Source organism: Lynx canadensis, chromosome C1 (assembly GCF_007474595.2).
Source record: "Lynx canadensis isolate LIC74 chromosome C1, mLynCan4.pri.v2, whole genome shotgun sequence".
NCBI classification, from domain to species: Eukaryota; Metazoa; Chordata; class Mammalia; order Carnivora; family Felidae; genus Lynx; species Lynx canadensis.
This window is the reverse complement of record NC_044310.1, coordinates 164905327-164922765: the sequence shown is the minus strand read 5'-3', so window position 1 is coordinate 164922765 and position 17439 is coordinate 164905327. Positions and strand designations below refer to the sequence as shown.

General features: G+C 42.7%; 1 protein-coding gene across 2 annotated transcripts in view; it reads left to right on the top strand.

Annotated features, from left to right (window-relative positions):
- The window catches only part of NFE2L2 (nuclear factor, erythroid 2 like 2), a 35171-nt gene that overhangs the window by 12643 nt on the left and 5089 nt on the right, over positions 1-17439 (top strand). The gene's annotated exons all lie outside the window — the stretch shown is intronic.

Here is a 17439-nt window from a genome sequence, read left to right as displayed (position 1 = left end):
GAGGTAGCATTTTAACTACAGGTTTTTATTTTTGTTTTTGTTTTTTAAGTCCAAAGGATTTCTTTGGCTCAGACTTCATTTGGAACCCTGAGGAAGGGTGCAGGCACAAGCCAGACTTCTGGCAACCGATTGGGTCACTAGGGATGAGAAGGTTAATTTGGGGCTGGTTGTAGAGAGCCCTTCACTGCCTATGTGTGGCATTTCAAGTTTTCTGTAAGTATCTTGAAACACAGAAGGCTTTGGAAAGGGCAAGACACATGAGCTGAATGTGGACAGGAAGTTATTATGGCCCATGCATCAGAAAATGGAGAGGTTGGAGACAGAGGGATGGTGGGGGGGGGGGGGAGTGGAGAGGTGTGGGTGTGGTTTGGCATCAGCACATGTACTGAGGATCTGTCTTGTAACTCTAATCTGTAACTACCTTTGTTAGCCATTTAAGAAGAATTTTTTAAGCCCCCTTTTCATAGGAGAGGAGTAGATTTCCTCTTTCTGTTGGCCCCATCATGATACCATTTGTGCTCAAGCTGTTTCTATGTTTTAACAGAAACTCATCCACCGGTGTGTTCATTCCCCTGATGAAAGGGGAGGGAAACAACCCAGAAATTGCTGCTTTGCTTGAGGGATGGATTGTTTTTTCTCCAAGGTGGCATACAGGGAGTTTGTCTCTTTGTGCCCTTCTCTAAGATCGATTTACTCTTACTGCCCATTTTCAACTATAACAGTCTTATCCTTGGCTTCCAAGACCAGTGATTAGCAGTATTCACCGAAGAAAAGAAAGAACAGACAGTATCCTCTCTTTTTCATAAGCCCCAAGCTAACAGAGGTAGGCATCTAACCATATTGGTGATAGCAGCCACAGTCTCTCAGGCTCTTCTCAGTGCTGGCCAGGGTGCTAATGCTTCAACACACTGAATTTGTTGTTTGCGCTCCTTATTCACCCTGTGAGGCAGGCATTATCCCAGTGTTGCAGGCCAAGGGCTGAGGCCCAGAGAGTTTGAGTCGATGGACGTTACAGTGGCATGTGCTTCAGTTCCCTCAACATTGGAATGTGTATGACACCTGCCACGGTGCTCTTAGAACTGAGTAACAAAAGAGCTGGGCATAAGGTCTAGCGCACAGCACACATTCAGCAAATGGTGGCTGTGGTGTTGTTACCATGACTGTATTTCTTTGGCGCGGGTGGCTCGGTTGGTTAAGCGTCCGACTTCAGCTCAGGTCACGATCTCACGGTTCGTAGGTTCGAGCCTCGCATCAGGCTCTGTGCTGACAGAGCCTGGAGCCTGCTTCCGATTCTGTGTCTCCCTCTCTCTGCCCCTCCCCTGCTCACGCTCTGTCTCTCTCTGTCTCTCAAAAATAAATAAATGTAAAAAAATTTTTCTTAATAACTGTATTTCTTCTCTGTCGGGGATGTTTGATGTGTGGGGAGCTGAGATTTCTTAGGCACACTTGAAAAATTCCTTTCTTGAATTCTGTGTAGTGGCATAAACACTCATACTCTTTTCGCTCTTTGCCGTAAACTTATTCTCCTGTGGTCTTCCCTATGTGTGTCTTTCACGTGGGGACTGAAGTCTCTAGAGACAGAAAACCAATCCGTGGCAAGACCTTACATGTGCCCTGTGGCAGCAGAGGGCTACCTGCTGGCCCAGTCTCCCCTGTGGGACCCTCCAGCCTGTCTGCTGGATTCCCTGTACTAGTGTGGATTGATAAGCTGCCATCTCTTTGAGCTTCTTCCCAGACACACTCCTTCACTTGGGGCAGAATTTCTTACTCTGGGGTTCCGGGCCTAGAAAAGCAGCAGAGTTTGGGGAATGGAAGCGCGTTAGTGGAAGTATAAATCCAAACATGAGCTGAGCTGACCCCTGCAGCCTTGTCCTCTTCCCAGCCCTGCCCTACATCATTTAGTCTTCAAAGTCTGAAATGGTCCTTTTGTAATGCTACCCCTGAGTAACTCACACCTTAAAAAAAGGAGGGGGGCAGTTGGGGAGCCTGGGTGGCTCAGTGGACCAAGCGTCTGACTCTTGGTTTTGGCTCAGGTCATAATCTCATGGTTTCGTGAGTTCGAGCATGGCACTGTGCTGCTGGGTATGGAGCCTGCTTGGGATTCTCTCTCCCTCAATCTCTCTCTCTCTCTCTCTCTCTCTCTCCCTCTCCCTCCCTCCCTCCCTCCCTCCCTCTCCCTCTCCTCTCCCTCTCCCTCTCCCTCTCCCTCTCTCCCTCTCTCCCTCTCTCCCTCTCTCCCTCTCTCCCTCTCCCCCTCTCCCCGCCCTCCCTGGCTCACGCTGTCTTTTTCTCTCAAAAATAAATAAATGAACTTTAAAAAGGATAAAAAGTAAAGGGTAGAGTGGTGAAGGGAAAGAAGACCTTCTATAAAACCCTTGAGGGGAGGTAACCTAGCTGAAAACTTCTTCCATTCACTACCCTTTGGTATTGCCATAATGTCTCATGCGTGCATAAATTATGACCTCACCTTCCATTTCTTATATAGTGGTTAGACCCAGAAGCTTAAAATTTAGATTCTTCTCGTGTTCACTTGACATTGGCAATGGCAGTTGAATTTATTAATGGTTTTAATTCTTCACCCCTGGTTGTCCTTTATATTTTTAAGGGGCCTTGTGTACTTTTTTTTTCATATGAAAAAAAAGCTCTGTGAGGCTAGGCTTAGTGTCTTGATTAGTCCTGGTAGGAATGGCACAGTGAGGTTGGGTGGCGAGGTCCACGCTCCCCTGTGCAGCTGGTTAGCAGCAGAGCTCTAACTGGTGCCACATTGGGCGGTCTCTCTCTGAAGAGGCCTAGGTTATTCGAGTGACTCTGTGACCTACACCTGGGTTGGAGCTCACTGTTCCCAGTTAGTAGATGTGGGTCTTCAGGCAAAATTACTGAACCTCTTTGTGGTTCAGTTTCTTTGCTCCAAAAGGGCAATGGTGATAACACTCCCTGCCTTGCAGATTGGTGTGAGTAAAGGAGATGCTAGATACAAGTGCTTGCAGTCATGTTGAGTCAGAGAAAGTGAACTACAAATGGTAGCCGTTATTATTAACATTATTACTTACATTATGTCATACCACTCTTAATCTGGATTTAGAGTACCGTACTATGATCTTTCATTCTCAAGTCTTATTGTGAAGGCTCACCCGCTAACCAGTGTCCTTACATATTTATTTAGCAAGTTAATTGAAAAGATTGACATTAAGGAAAAGAAAAGATTTCTGTACTGATCTTAAGAGCATGAGATACAATATAGACACTAATTATAATTTTCTATAAGAGGTCCAAGTTGCCACCTGGAGGTTGGCAACAACAGTGGGTACTGTGTGTTTTCAAACATATGCATCTGAAAGCAGCTGAAATAGAATTTCCAAACTCAGCTTCATTCATATCCTTAGTTGGAATAGACAGTGCTTTCCTGTCACCTAAGCCCCTTATTTCTCCCCATTCTTCAGATGACCTTTGCAATAATTTGTAATTGTGTGGTGTCTGGACCACACCACCCTGAGTAACATCCAAACGGTCCGTTCTGTCATTACGAGCCCCTTTAGTCATTCAGACTCACACTGGCACTTGCAGGTCACTGTAGGAGCTTTTTACAAATAATTGCTAACAGTGTAAGTACTACCTGGTGAAGTTTGGGAGGGTTCATGTTCTCACTGTAGAAGAACTAATTTGCAAAACAGAAGAGTTTGGTTCAATAGAATCTGAGCCCCCCCCCCCCATTCCCCCCACCTTGCAACTGCACTGTCACTAACCAACGGACCTAGTGCAGCTGAGGAACTGAATTTTTAATTTTAATTAATTTTGACTTACATTTTAAAACAGGAAAAATAAGTAAATGTAAAACCAGAAACATTGTTAAGATCTTTTGTTAATTCTTTATTCTGGAAGGCAGCTACATTTCATGTGATCATATCCGTGAGATGTGTTGTAATGTATATTGTGTTCATCACTTCTGATACCTCATTAATAATTTTAAGTTTTTGGTTAAATGTTAAAATATTTTTTGATATGTTGTATTACACATATTGCTAAAATTAAATTCACTTGTTTCTTTTTTGTCTTTTTAGTAAGGCTACTAAAATTTTTTAAATGACACATGTGGCTTGTGTTATATTTCTATTGGACAGTACTACTTTAGAGCATCTATTACAGGTAGCTAAAATTGTCTTGTTTTAAAATTCAAAATTAGGGGCACCTGGCTGGCTCAGTCAGTAGAGCATGTGACTCTTGATCTTGGGGGTGTGAGTTCGAGCCCCACATTGGGTGTAGAGATTACTTAAAAAAAATAAAAGCTTAAAAAAAGAAATAAGTAAAATTCAAAATTAGATTTGAGACTTGCATTTTGGATATCATAGAACCAGAGGTATTTAGAGGAAGGGATCTCAGGAGTTCCCTAACCCAGCCCTGTCCTTTGGCAGAGAAAGAAACCGAGGCTAAAAGATAAGGTAAAATGGCATGATTAGGTGGGGACTGGAACCTGATGTTCTTGATGGCCTCCTGCTTTGGGTCCACGGTTTGCTTGGCCTTGGAACCTGGTGGGCATCAGGGCTGCAAAAATCTGAAAACTCCTCCCAGAGCCAGACTGAAGAAAAGGCCTTTAAGAAAAAATTTTGAGTGGTAAGGAAAAATAATTTTTTTGCTTTGCCTACCAGTGGATGGACAAGAGAGTCAATTCCGTGTTTGACATGTATTTTTGTTGGGCAGAATAATGAATGATACAGTCATGGGGAATAGTAATAAGGTAAAAATAATTCCCACGCTTTGTGTGAACATTTACTTTGGGAGCCTCCATACATCTGGCTTTCATGTTTTAATTTAAGAAATTCTTGGGACACCTGTGTGGCTCAGTCGGTTGAGCGTCCGACTTTGGCTCAGGTCATGATCTCACGAACGTGAGCTCAAGCCGCATGTCGGGGCTCTATGCTGGCAGCTCAGAGCCTGGAGCCTGCTTGGAATTCTGTGTCTCCTTCTCTCTCTGCCCCTCCCCTGCTCATGCTCGCTCGCTCTCTCTCTTTCTCTCTCTGTCAAAAATAAACATTAAAAAAATTTTTTTTTAATTAAAAAAAGAAAGAAAGAAATCCTTTTCCCAAAGCCAGAGATTTTAAACCAGACCCACAGCTTTTGTCCTGGAAAAACAGACGAAGAGCTCTTGACTTCACGTGTTTATCATTTAGGCAGGTCGTCTGCGGTCACTTGGTAAAAGTCTAGGCCTGCTTTATGGTATTGTTTCTTTACAAGCGTAGCAAAACAGATTTAAAGGAAGAAGCCACCAACAAACTAAAAGGAACACCTTTGAGCAAACCCGAATTGTATTTGTTTTGAGGAGTGGAAGAAGAAGGGAAGGCATTATGATTTACTAAATGGCGATTTGATTTATGAGTATGTCCGTCAGATTAGAGGAGGCTGCTTGTGCCTAAAGTGCAGGTGACAAGTGGGCGACCTTTGATTTAACATTTAGCCTTTCTCAACCTCCATTTCTTCATTTCACTGATCTTCACACTTAGTGTGAGGATTACATGACATAAGAATGCAAGTGAAAGTGTTTTGTGATCTTAAAGCACTACAGATGTGTGGGCGGGTGTCTGCAGGGCCTTCGCCGCCGCAATGCAGGACTATTTCTTGGGTCACGCTTGCTCTCGGTGAACACTTGGATGATTCTTTCAAATTTGGAATGTGCATTTGGTGGGTACATGACCTTGACTCCGTGATTTGGGGATTCTTGGGGGTCCACACTGGTTCTGAGTTGCTTTTGTTGTAGCAGAGATGATCTGCCTGAAGGGGGCTTAGTTCTGTTATATTGATCAGGGACACAGTCTTTAGGAAATTACATGGTATTTAGAGCTCGGCTGTGAGGGAAGGAAAGTTTTGTACAGAAAAATGCACATTAGACATTCGTCACATAGCAGGGTTTTATAGGCCATTAGTTTGGCCACAGGGTTCAATGCCATACAACAGTTTGTAACTAATTTTGTAACTGTTTTCAAACTAATTCCTAATACTTTTTGAGTCGTAAGAGAAATTGCAATAGAAAGTCTACTTTAAAATCTAATTTGTGTTAGGTTTGACCATATGACCTCTTCGGGGCTGCTTCATCAAACGAGAGACAGGTCGGATACTCATTTAGCATCTCTTGGCCTCAGGAACCTCATTTATAAACCTGGGGTTTAGACTATGGTCTCCAAGATCACTGTCAGCTTTCCTTTTTCCCTTTGTAGTTTACCTTGTCTGAGAAAGGCGGAGTCACTGACTTTGCCTGACATGCTTTGGTATTTCAGCTATTGAGACCTTGCCCAGCCTCTGTCTTACCTGTCTGTGCCATACCCTTTCCTTTTTTTTGCTACTGCAGATGCTCTGCTGGCTCCTAAGGTACCATCCAAGGTTAAGTTGGCTAGAGCAAGGCCAGACGTAGACTGGTGTTTAAAGAAATGATGCTTGCTAGCCAACCAACTGTGTAATATTCATTCTCCTCTGTAGCCTTAGTTTCACAGTGAAGATAGAGGGAAGGGCTGGTTTGAAGTGATTCCAGAATTAACATAGGGGACCTTGTACAGTTAGTATGTATTTGTTGTGTGGGTACTGTGTGCCCGTGATGCAAGCTATGAAGGACACACGAGTGGGGAAATGGGCAGTCCCACATGTGGCTACAACCTCCGTGTAGAACTGTTGAGCAGTATCTGTCATGATTATAAATACAGATGCAGTTGACCCTTGAACAACACAGCTTTGAACTGTGCAGGTCCACTTATACATACGTTTTTTGGATAAGTGTATTTTCTCTTTCTTCTGATTTTCATAATAACATTTTCTTTTCTCTAGCTTACTATATTGTAAGAATACAGTATATAATGCATATAACATACAAAGTAGGTGTTAATCTACCATTTGTTACCAGTAAGGCTTCTGGTTTTTGAACATGGATTTTTGACTGGGGGAGGGGAGGTCAGTGCCACTAATTCCCACATTGTTCAAGGCTCAACTGTACTGTTTGACCCGGCAGTTCCACTTATGATTATTTATCCCGTAGATGTCTCCACACATTTTTATGAAATGATTTGTGCACAAGGATATTCATTGTAGCATTAATTTGTAATAGCAAAAGATTCAAAATATCTTAAAAGCCCAATGAGGGACTGATTAAATAATTATATTATTAAATAATATATTATTCTAGTGCACCTTTATGATGAAACACTGCTCAGCCATTAAAAATAATGGAAGCAGGGTTGGGGGAGGCCTGGGTGGCTCAGTCAGTTAAGCCTCCAACTTTGGCTCAGGTTATGATCTCGCGATTCGTGAGTTCAGGCCTTTGTGTTGGGCTCTGTGTTGACAGCTCAGAGCCCGGAGCCTGTTTCGGATTCTGTGTCTCCCTCTCTCTGACCCTCCCCTGCTCGATGCTCTGTCTCTCTCTCTCCTTCAAAAGTAAAAAAACATTAAAAAAAAAAAAAAAAGTGGAACAAGGGCACCTGGCCAGCTCAGTTGGTGGAGTATGTGACTGTTGATCTCAGGATTGTAAGTTCAAGTGCCTCGCTGGGTGTAGAGATGACTTAAAAATAAAATCTTTTTAAAAAAAATAATGGAACAACTCTAGGCCCTGATTTAGAACAGTCTCTAAAATACATTAGTAAGTGTGCAACACTATGATTATATGCTGTTTGTATGTGTGTGTTTAATAGAATATCTTCCTAAGAAAACACAAAAAATTGATGCCAGCAGTTGCCTTGGGGAAAGGTAACTGGGATATTACTTTCGCAACTTTTAAATTTTTTTCCACATATGTTATCTATGTTAAAAAAGACATTGTCGGGGCGCCTGGGTGGCTTGGTCGGTTGAGCGTCCGACTTCATCTCAGGTCATGATCTCACGGTCCGTGAGTTCGAGCCCCGCGTCGGGCTCTGTGCTGACAGCTCAGAGCCTGGAGCCTGTTTCAGATTCTGTGTCTCCCTCTCTCTCTGCCCCTCCCCTGTTCATGCTCTGTCTCTCTCTGTCTCAAAAATAAATAAACGTTAAAAAAAAAAAAAAAAAGACATTGTCATGCTCTGCAGGAGTTTACAGTTTAGCCAGACCATTATAAGAAAGCCCAGATAAGACATATCGAGTACAGGGTCAATATTGTCTTTATGGGAAGATAGATTTAAATGCTGACCTCTCCTGGTGCAGCTAAGTTGACCTGATTTACCCATGAGTCATCAGGATAGGCAGGTCCGAGTGTCAGGAGGGACAGCTTCCAGGTCTTCATGTCCTGCCTAAGGGGAGGGTACTGGGGCTAAAGCAGTTTCCAGACCTTGTCCTGGTGCGGCATGAGTGCCAAGGAGCGGCACCACGGCTTGGGAAGAGCCTGGCAGGCCCGGAATCATTTCTGGGTTGGAGTCCTGGCTCTGCCACCTGCCAAACATGTGATTTGGGGCAGTGCTGGTCAGTGCCCAAAGCCTAAATGTGCTCATCCCTAAACGAAGACGAACCACCTCCCTCAGGCCACCGCAGTGAGGCTGGAATGAGATGCCACCTGCGAACACCCTGTAAACCATGAAGTGCCTGGCAAACGCCAGCTGTAATAGAAGCTGTTGGGTATCTGCAGGCTGGCAACGTACAGCAAGAGATGCTAATTTAAAAATGAAATTGAAGCAAAAATGTATCTTTTTCCCTCTGTCAAATAACTTGACATGAGCTGTAAAGTAGAGGTTAGGTGGTTTTGGCATCCTTGACCTGTCACCTTGGGCCAAGTCATTTCATCCTCTGGCCCGTTTCCCTATTGGAAAAATGAAAGGGGCTGTCTGTGTGAGTCCGGTGGTCCCTTCCAGTTGTAACATTCCGTGACAGACATTGTGGCATTAGCAGTGATACGCAGCTCAGCTGAGATGAGTCACACTGACCGAAAAGTCCAAATGGGAGGAGGAAGTCTCTGGGTGGTGAGAATTTTCCTCATGCTGGAGGATCTGAGTCTCTGGAGAGAGGGGGTGAGACACTGCCGCCATCAAGAGGGGAGACTGAGAGGGGTGCCTGGGTGGCTCCGTCGGTTAAGCATCTGACTTTTGGCTCAAGTCATGATCTCACTGTTTGGGAGTTCAAGCCCCGCGTTGGGCTCTGTGCTGACAGCTCGGAGCCTGGAACCTGCTTCAGATTCTATGTCTCCCTCTCTGCCCCTCCCCCTTTTGTGCTCTGTCTCTTAATGAATAAACGTTAAAAAAAAATGTAAAAATAAAAAGGAGGGGAGACCAAGAATGCATAAAGCGAGTGGCAATGTATTCATTGTTCTCTGTTCTCTCCATCTCCATAACCTCCTTTGCTTTCGAATGTTTCCTTGGATTAGACCTTTGGAAACCAGGCTTAACCCTTGTTTATTGAGTAGGACATTCATACAGTTGTGACCGCAGTGTGGTCTTTCTGTGCATTTAGTGACACTTGCCTTCGTGCTGCCTTGCTCCTATACACTTCTCATCATGTCGAAAATTAGATCAGAGACTATCTTATCTTTGTGTCCCCAGCAACTAGCATGGTTCCTGGCACCTGAGAGGTGATCTGTACACGTGTATTATTAGATGGGTAGATGGACTGATGATCTATTGGAGGGCAGTATGTACACGAATCTTGTTGATCTTGACTACCACTACCATTATTATAGCTACCACCACCCTTCGAGTAAAATGAGGTTTTAGCCTTTAGTGGCTTATTTCTAGAAATATTTCATACTTGCAAAAGAGTGCATGCTAAAAAAGCTTAAACAGACCCCGTAAGAATGTATTTTAACAGAATCTACAGTTTAAAAAAAGGCTAAGGGTTTTAGGCAGTTTATATAGATTATAGTATATAATACACGTGTATCTAATATTCAGCACCACCCCCACCACAGCACACAAGGTCTTTGGCTTGTAGCAATAAACAGTATAAAGAACAGTATAAAGTACTTACTCATCCTGAAAGCCTGGGTGACTACCCTGATTCTTACTTTCTAAAGCTAACGGTACACAGTGAAATCTGAAAAGAAACTTTAAGATTGAAATAATTTCTTTTTACAAACGCAGGACCCAAGGAGGGAAAAGTATCACACAGGGCATTTAGAAGTAGCGGAAGTGGCTGTAAAGAGCCCCACCAGTTGGGTCGTGGCAGTTGGGTCCTGCCGGATGGAGCACTGTTCTCCCTCACCGTGGCCTCCCCGTAGGAGGGAGGGCCACCAGGATGAGCAGGCGGGGCTGTTCGACCTCCAGGGGGATAGCTGAGCCGTGTAGGGAGACCACACCCAGTGAATTTCAGGGTACATTAGGTAAAGTCGGTTGAGGAGTTAGACCCGGTGCTCCAGAAGGTTCTCTTGTGCCGCGCCTCTGTGTGTGTGTGTGTGTGTGTGTGTGTGTGTGTGTGTGTGTTTTCCAGTAGAATCATTCTAATAGTGATGGAAGACGTACTCACAAAGTTCCTTTCATGTGTGGAGGACAGCATCCAGAACTGAATATATACATGCTTGTTAAAAAATGAGGAAGGGATTAGAAAATTGTATTCTGAAGTTTGCTTACCAAACCAAGCCATTCTCTTGGCAAACTCCTCGTAACCCTTATAGAAGCCCTTCCAGGCGTGGCAGCATCATCTGCTCAAATACAGATGCCAAAAAAAGAAGTCTTTTGGGGTCCAGGTGTGAAAGTTCTCATGGAAAAGCTGGAGCCAGTGCACTTTTTATAGCAGGTGGGATCACCTACCCTTATTGGAAATTAACTGCCCTTTCTGATTTCTTTTTGGCTAAACAGCTATATATCTCTTGAGAAAATCAGCAGTCCCAAGTTCCTATTCAGTTCACTTACCAGTTTTGCTTTATCTTTGCACAATTTTTGCAGCTTGCAGACAAGCATAATGGGTGAGAGTTCCAGTAAACTGGCTGGATTGTATTTCTTAGATTGAGTCATTGCTGAGAAACTTGCTTGTGAACAGGAAGCAGCCCATGAAAATGTCTGTACATAGTAACATGCCAGACTGAGGAAAGTGGACTGTTCTCTAGTTGAAAGACAAAAGGGTGGAAGGATGGGTCCACTACTCGGGGAATAGCAAACTTGTGATCTCGGGTTTTAACTTGTTGAATAATTCATCTCTTGGTGTATGTTTGAAAATGTTTATTCTGTCAGAAATGGCTGGTTGTTAGAGATTGAGGAAATAATCCTTAGTAAGATTTCTCTAGAAGGAAAACTTGGACTATTGGTAACTATTACTACCTACTAGGATCTCTGCTGACACATAACTGCTTACTAGGCCAGTTATTTTTAAAAATGGAGTTGTAGTTACACAGAAATTAACTCAGTGACATTTACACTTGGCCTAGATGGCTTTATGACCCCTTCCATCTCTAACATTCTGTGATTTTATATATTTTTACACACACACACACACACACACACAGACGCACGCCTTGTGATTCATTTTAATTACCTACTTCGTAATTATTATAGCAATATATTTAAAAGTTAGCACATCAGTCCAGTAGAACTAAAAATACTTGACTGTGGGCAAACTAAAAAGAATAACCTGTCCTCTGTCTTCTCCAGAATGCTCACTGTAAAAACAATGGGCATTGTTTGTGTATCTTCCTGTAATGAAGCAGTGGGAGAGATGCAAAGAGAAGTAAATAGGCAGATAACTATTTATGAAATATAATCGTCATCAGTGAGATGTATTTTAAAAATACACCTGCTCGGTGTCATTTTACTTTGTTTAGCAAGGATTGTGACTTGTGAACTAAGGAGTAACTTGTTATTTGATCAATTCTTCAAAATTCACATGCACTTGGTTGTTTTTGTAACCACCGGTAGCTTTCATTTGATGTGATTCATGTTCCATCTGGTTTTGCTCAAAACTATTTGAGCAGCTTCAGTGGAGAAAATATTAAACCAGATTTACTTTTTACGTGAATAATATAACCACCGGGGCATAATCCATCTAAAGACTGAAGTGTATGAGGAAAAAATTACCAAAAAAAACCCCCATAGACTCTGAATGTCAGTAATTAATATTTTAACAAAGTAATTAATATTTGAAAGAGATCTCAGGGGAATAAAATTTAAAAGACATTATTTTCATGCTGGAAGTACATGATTTTAAGGGGTAGCTTGACATCAATTTGCTCTTACACAGTGAAGTTGGAAATGAGGAGGGGCACGGAAGTGGCTCAGGTGGTTGAGCATCTGACACTTGATTTAGGCTCAGGTCTTGATCTCACCGTTCAGAGTTCAAGCCCCGAGTTGGGCTCTGCGCTGACAGTGGGAGGCCTGCTTGGGATTCTCTCTCTGCCCCTCCCCCCTTGCACAGGCACGGGCTTTCTCTCTCTCTCAAAAAAAACTTAAAAAAAATTTTTTTTTAATTTGGAAATGAGCAGCTTTTATTTTCTACTTACATTTTTAGTAGTCTGTGCAGTTTTTTTTAAGTTTATTGGTGAAATTTATTTTTATAAACAAACCTCCTACCACCTTCCCATCCTAAAGACAAAATAAAGGATGGGAGAGGGAGGGGAGGACACTGGGTTGGGAGGTGCAAGCCTCATTGACACGTGTGAATATATTATAGAAACCATCTTATTTTTCATTTCAAATACTTCCCCAAAGCCTCAGTTTACAGAATTACCTTAAGAGAAGATTATGCTATCTTGCCTTATCTTTTCTGATTTTTTGGATCATCTGAGCATGAAAAATGCTGGTTTGTTCAAGGTACAAAACCTTATTTTGAGAGCGAGAGCAGGGTAGGGGCAGAGAGAGGGAGAAAGAGAATTGTAAGCAGGCTCCAAGTTGTCAGTACAAAGCCTGATACAGAGCTCGAGCTCATGAACCATGAGATCATGACCTGAGCCAAAATCAAAAGTCGGATGCTTAACCGACTGAGCCACCCAGGCACCCCTGAAGACATATTTAATATGGGATTCAGTGTTCAAGGCCTCTCTTCTTTCTTTATCCTAGAACAAAGATACTTGTTTCGAAGTGGTATGAGTTAATAAACCAACTTCAGATTCCCCATAAAACATGTAATAGATTACACAGATGGCAAATGATGATATATACATTTTAAATATGAATATTTCCGTTGGACCAGATGGTGATTTAATGCGAATTGTCAAACATTTATGTTTCTTATTAAATTGTCATCTTTTGTGTAAGCCAAGCTAGCAGCATAATTTGCAACACACTCAGGAATCACTAAAGGACAACAACAAAAAAGTCAGATGCTAAGTGGCTCCATATGGCCTGTGAAGGCTCCCATCCAGCGCCTCAGTTGCTCTGGGAAGTTTTTCCCAGGTCTTCAGGAAAAATACCTGTTGGAATGCTGTGGAAAACCATCCCCCTGCTTTCCTCTCCATCCCCAGACTCTACCGATCTGCCATTTTACCTGGTGGCCTGCCTTTTTGGGGGCCTGGAGAGGATAAGAAGCTCTTCTTTCTCAGGGCCTCAGGTTTATGTGCCAAAGAGCAGTTTTAGCTTTTCCTTAGGCATTTCCCTTCCCCGCTGTCCTGCGTCCTGTTCTTGTTTGTTATAGGCTCCACCCGGACTACTTCCTCTTAGATGGTTCACGAGCCTTGCAGAGGTGGGTCATTTGTGGAGTAAGTCATGTGCCTAGTCACAGGGTTCCTTGCAGGAAATGCTCACTGCCTGTGAGGGTAGCACAGAACAGTCCCAAACCCGTGGGGTTCCCCAACAGCAAGTCTTAGGTGGACACATTTCTGCTGTTCTCATTTTCAGCATAAAGCTTTGTTTCATACACCATCAAATCTCTGCAGGTTTTTTTCTTCTGAAGTTGAAGTGAAAATTTGAGTAACAGAGTATAATATGTTAAGGCCATGACAAGAAACCCATTGTTGCTTTATTCAAAATTTGATCAGAACATTTGTTTTAAGGAATTCAGGGTAGTTAAAACTACCATTGCTTTTATTTTCAAGCATAAGTTTTCTTTTAGAGACTTCTCATAGCAACAGTAAATATTACATAAAATAAACTTTGGGGTGCCTGGGTGGCTCAGTCGGTTAAGTGTCCAGCTTCGGCTCAGGTCATGATCTTACTGCTTGTGAGTTCAAGCCCCATGTCAGCCTCTGTACTGACAGCTCAGAGCCTGGAGCCTGCTTTGGATTTTGTGTGTCTGTCTCTCTCTGTCCCTCTCCCACTAGCACTCTGTCTCTCCCTTTCCCAAAAATAAACATTAAAAAAATAATAATAAAAATAAACTTTAAAAGGGGCGCCTGGGTGGCTCAGTCGGTTGAGTGTCCTCTTGATTTCAGCTCAGGTCATGATCCCAGGATCATGAGATAGAGCCCAGTGTCAGGCTCTGCACTGGGTGTGGAACCTGCTTAAGATTCTGTCTCCCTCTGCCCCTCACCTGATGCTCTCACTCTCTCTCTCTCTCTCTCTCTCTCTCTCTCTCTCTCTCAAAAAAATATATATACAATTTTAAAAATTCAAAAAATAATAAACTTTAAATACAGAGGAGGGGTGCCTGGGTGGCTCAGTCAGTTAAGTGTATCCAATTCTTGATTTTGGCTCAGGTCACAATCTCATGGTTTGTGGGATTGAGCCCCATGCGCTGACAGCTCAGAACCTGCTTGAGATTCTCTCTCTCCCTCTTTCTCTGCCCCTCCTCTATGTGCATACATGCGTGCTCTCTCTCAAAATGAATAAACTTAAAAAAAATACTGAGGAAAACCTCCGAGAACACTTTGAAACCTGCTTTGTCCCCTGTGATCTCACTGAAGGCTGCCCGGCCTGCACTAAGAACAATTAGATGTTGTCACATGTAACATCTTTTGGTGGCATTACTGGTGGAGACAGTAAGCTAGAGTGGTAGGAGCTGCTCTGCCCCCTAGGGTCCAGCATTGTTTCAGATCAGAGAAGAATGGGATGCTCAAGAGCTGATCCAAACGATTCAGGCTTTATTTTTCCTGTTTGTGGATGAGGATCCATTAAGGTGCCCTTTTCTGATCCTGTTATGGGAAATTTTAAGAAATTGAATTAGTTTGGCTGTGCATTGAAGGGTAGTCATATCAGGAATTGAATGGCTGTTGAATGGATATATATGTGCTATCCATGCTTACATAAAAGTATAGCTTACTGTTTTTGTTTTCAACCCATGTTGCACAAGCCAGGGAGTCAATTTCAGACCCTCCCTGAGGAAGAACCGAGTAGCCTCCCTGCTGAATGTTTTTCAGGCTCCCACTACAGTTAGGTCCACAGCTTCTTTATTATTCATTGGCCTTGAGTTTGATCTTGCTTATATTACAGCAGGTATTAGAACCATCACTGTCAACATGCATAGCAACATTTGCATATACTTTACATATAGAGAGGTTTCTTTCACATCTCACTTGATCAGCCAACATCTGTATGGCAGGAGTGGGACAGAACAGTTATATACTAAATTTATAGCTAAACCATCTGAACCCATTCAAGCATCTCATCTGGTGGGGAAGGAAGGGGGAGAAAGGAAAGAATAGACTTGTATGAACTCTTGGTGTACTTGCCTCTGTTAATTTTAGAGTAAATTACATTAGACATTTTCTTTCAGCCCATAGGGCTGGGTTCTGGGGATCCTCTGGAATAGTCTGATTTGTGAGCAGGTGTTGGCAACATGAACTGCTTCAGCGTTCTTTCAGTTCTTTTATGAAAAAGTCAAAGCTGGATGTTGGTTTTTATCCTGAGATCTCTTAACAAGGAGAAGGCCCTGCGTAGGCATTCTGGGGAAATTCAGGAAGGGATGTGTCAGAGTGGCCCCTAGGTGCAGGGGCAAGTGTTGGGGTTTCTCTTTGATTCGTCTTCTGAAGAGCTCAGCACACTGTCCACATCAGTTTTTCTTGGGGGGGGGGCGCTAGGAACAGGTACTGCCTGTCTTATAATTATAGAGAGAAACTGGAGTTCAACTGAGACTGTGTGATCATGCATGCCTTTAAATTCTAGTGCTAGCATTTAGTGGGTGTGAATATACCGAACACCTCCTTAATACCTGGCTCCTTTAGCTCCAGCTTGGAGAAAGCCTAGATAGGATACCCCACTGTTCTAAATTCACTAAGAAGATATGGCCCAATCTAATTAGAATTTTAAAGTAGGTTTCTCTAATACCTTGGACCATTCTCGTTCAACACCTTTGGATAAACATGTCCATTAGCATGGAAACACATCATTTTTAAAATGGAAATTATTTTCATGTTTTGTGTTAGTGGGGAGTTCCCTGTGGAGATAGCCATGTATGAATAAATGCTCTGTGGTTGCTATTCTGTGTCGTGGCCAGGAAAGCGAATTGAGGTGATGTGCTCAATCCAGCCTTCTGTAACCTGGCCACTTTTTCACATCCCCTAGATGTTAAAGCAGAGTATATATACGACAATGGATTTTATATCCTGCCCGGTTTGGGAACCACTGGCCAGTGATCAGATTGTATTTTTTTTTAGTGTAGCTTGTGGTTAAAAAAGCATGAGTCCAGGATTGAGACTACCCAGGACATATCCCTGTATACTTCCTAGAAGTATCCCTTCTTTCTAAACCTCAGTCTTTTTATCTGTAAAAAATAGGATGTATGTTATCTTCATATGGTTGTTTGCAGATTAATTTGTATATATATAAAGTACTTTGAACAATGTTTGGCATGTAGAAAGCCTTTAATAAACGTTGGCTTAAAAAGATACACGTTAGCCAGTTCTAAAGAGCTACAGACGGTGTTATAATTATACCTACTCTGCTGTAGACTCTTTAACACTGCTCAAGGCTAGAATACTGATAAACCCCATGGTCAGGAAGGGTTTCACAGCATTTAAGATTCTACCACCAGGGCTCGAATGCCATAGCCTCTGCTGTCCATGTAGCTGTGCTGCCTTTAGGCTGGGTGGCCTGCCCCCTCCTTTGTTGGGTAAAAATAGCCTGACTGCTCAGTGAAGCAACAGCCATGTTATTTTTGTCCTTGGAGGCAGAAAGTAGAGTCTAGACACACTGGGCAACCCTGTGCTGCCAGCCATCATCAGAACCAAAATACATGTGATGTTTGTGCATAGTGTCTACTGGCTTTCAGGCCCCAACTGCCTTCCCCCCATGTCTTGATTTTTCCAGTCTCAGTCTCATTTTCTTATTTTCAGTATAGATGATTTCTTAAATGGAAAGTGATTTAAATTTCCTACCTGTGAAGACTTTTCCAAAAACTAAAGTTATAAGTCAGAAAATTGCTTTTGACATATTTGTGGTTAGGAAAATCTGGACGTGGTACCTAGGCCTAGTTTTGTTATAGAGATCAAAATAACCATTCCTTCATTGTAAGATCTCCCCATGTCTTAAACTTTCAGTACCTTCCATCCTTCTGTGGAACCATGGTTTTTTTTTTTTTTTCTCCTGTGTGTGTGTGTGTGTGTGTGTGTGTGTGTGTGTGTGTGTGTTTAAGAGGGTTATCTGTGATTTCTTAGAAGTGAAACTAGTGGGTACTACCCCTTTTCCAGGGCCAGCCTCTTGCTTTACCCAT